The sequence below is a fragment of the Hipposideros armiger genome, unplaced genomic scaffold (assembly GCF_001890085.2).
Source record: "Hipposideros armiger isolate ML-2016 unplaced genomic scaffold, ASM189008v1 scaffold_677, whole genome shotgun sequence".
Classification (NCBI taxonomy): Eukaryota; Metazoa; Chordata; class Mammalia; order Chiroptera; family Hipposideridae; genus Hipposideros; species Hipposideros armiger.
The window spans coordinates 1,050,796-1,053,279 of NW_017732027.1; the positions used below are offsets into that span (position 1 = coordinate 1,050,796).

General features: G+C 58.7%; 1 pseudogene; it reads right to left on the reverse strand.

The window, feature by feature from the left end:
• Nucleotides 1–1,581: 1,581 nt before the first annotated feature.
• Nucleotides 1,582–2,484, reverse strand: part of LOC109372917 (ubiquitin-fold modifier-conjugating enzyme 1 pseudogene) — an 8,775-nt pseudogene continuing 7,872 nt past the window's right edge.

A 2,484-nucleotide genomic window follows, 5' to 3' on the forward strand; every position in this document is an offset into this window, starting at 1 on the left:
TCTGTGGGAAGAACCACTGGGGCCCCTCAGGGCGGAGGTCTGGGTGGGGCTTGGGGGGAGGCTGGTGGGCCCGTCTGTCCCCAGGCCTGGTAGGCAACCGTCTCCCGCAGGCGTGGGGCCCACACACCAGGGCCTGGATGGGGTGGCCCCAGCTCCACATTCTGGGTGGAGCCCCAGCCTCACCTGGCCCTTTCCACCACCTGGCGAAGTTTCTGGATTGGGGCAGGCTCCCCATAGCACCTCGTCCTTCTAAATGGCTTGCAGAGGCCCCTGCCTGCCCCAGCAGGGGAGATGGGACATCTGGCGCCCCGCCCCCCAGGCAGCCCCAGGCAGCTCCCTCCCGCAGGCTCCGCCATCACAGGGGCCCCAGCAGCCTGGGGGATGAGGTCTGTCTGTGTGGTCTCAGCAGACCCATGCTCTGCACAGGGCCCTGAGCCAGAGGCTGGGGACACCAAGAGCGGTCCCTGTCCCACGTGTGTTAGTGAGTGCCTGGGAGCGGCTCTGCATCTTCCGCTCTCTGGACGGCCTCTCTCCGCACGTCTCTGTGTCTCTGCGTCTCTCTGCATGCCTCTGTCTCTGTCGGTCTCTGGTTCTCTCTCTGTCTCTGCTTTCTCCTCTCCCTCCCTTCCCTTGCTGATCTCTGTGTTACGTTCAGCAGGGGCCTGAGTCCCTATGTGCCAGGCCTGGGGCTGCTGAGCTGGGTCATAGGAGAGACCTGGGAACCATCCGCTGCAGGGTGCTGGGGTGTGGGCCGGTGCTGAGGGCCAGGTGGCCCAGAGACCAGTGTGAGCCCCAGGCTTTGGGCGGGGGTGGGGGTGGGGGTGGGGTGCTGGGAAGGTTTCTGAGAGGTGGAGCTGGGGAGGTGGGCTCAAAGGTGGGGCCGTGGGGGAGAATTCCAGGATGTCAAGCTTACAGGCACAGAGGCAGGGCAACAAGGGAATTGGGGGGCCCACGTGTGCTTTGGGGCAGTGGTGTTAGATGCAGGTGGGGTACATGGGGACCTGGCCAGTGTGACGCTGGTGCTGACCATGACCCTCACCCTGTGTCAGGCCTCAGCTTCACTGACTCGCCCCCAGCCCTTCAGTAGTCCTGATGCACAGAACAAACAGGCACGAGGGACGAATGCGGTGCCCAGGGCCACACTCCTGGCCAGGGGCAGAGCCGTGCTAAGGAGCTGGGAGTTCCCTTCTGTTTGTTTGTTTGTTTGGTTTTGTTTTTTTCACCAGAGAAAGCAGCTTTTATTGATGAGTTATTGCCCCAAACCAAAAAGACTCCTGTCCACTTTCAGTCTCCCCTCCGAGGCCACACAGCCTCACCTGAGGAAGGGGTATAAACTGTCTTTTGGTTTTGCAAAGCCCAGTCTTTCCTCTGCCTGTGCAGCCTAACGTAGAGACTCAGTAGCGATACTATGGCTTTTCCCCCCAGCAATTTCTGCTGCAGCTACTTAGTAACAACTGCAGGTGAAGGGAGGTGAGGGAAGCAGTTAGAAGCTGGAAAGGAGGGGCTGGAGGGTAAAAAACGCAGGAAAACAGGACCGTTGCCGACCAGGGTCCCTCTGTCCAGCCTCCGTGGCGTGGTCCTTCATTGGCTGCTTTTGTCTTCCTGCTGAATCATGCCTTTTTGAGTCAGACCGGGGATTCCTGCCACCAGCCATGCCCAGCCCCAGAGCGGCGAGATGAGCTAGTCCAAACGTGGGCACGTTCCTGGCCCTGAAAGCCTTAAAGTGAGGGCTCGGGTGTATTTCACCCCTGTACCCCTTGGCTGTTTCCCCCTCCTCTTCAGGAAGTGCAGTTCCTGGAGCAGTAGTGGGATATGTGATAGAAATATCAGACTCATATGTGAGGAGATCGTGGATGTGCCAGCGTTTTCCAAGCCACTGGGTTCCTGGTTGTTGGCCTCTGGTCGGAACCATTCATGTCGGCACTCGTGTTCTCCACAGACTGGATAAGAGGCTGATGTTCCTCCATGAGGCGCTGCACCCCGTCTTGAGGTCCGGCTTTAGACTTCAACACCAGGATTGCAGACATGACAGGCCGGGTGGCCGAGGGCCTGGGCGTTCCTCTTAAGTCATGGGGAACCACTGATGGTTCTTGAGGGGAGACAGGCCACCAGGAGATCAGCACTGAGCACAGACCTAGAAAAGACCATCACATGGGGCCTGGTGGGCAGGACTGAAGGCAGGGGACGGATACGAGTGCTCAGTGTTGGGAGGACAAGGAGGACCCCCCCCAAAGTGCCCGACCCTCCCTCACTGCTCCCAGGGTTCATCTGCCTCCGGCCTCACAGCACCCCCACTCCCCACCCAGACTCCCATTTTCCTGCTGCCACCCCACCTTTGGATTTCCAGAAAGCTTATTTGGTTAGGAGTCCCATGTGCGCAGCCTCTATTTTATTTTATCTTATCCTATTTATTTATTTATTTAAAGACTTTATTAATGAATTGGGGGAGGGGAACAGCGTTGGGGAATCGGGAGAAGTGGAACA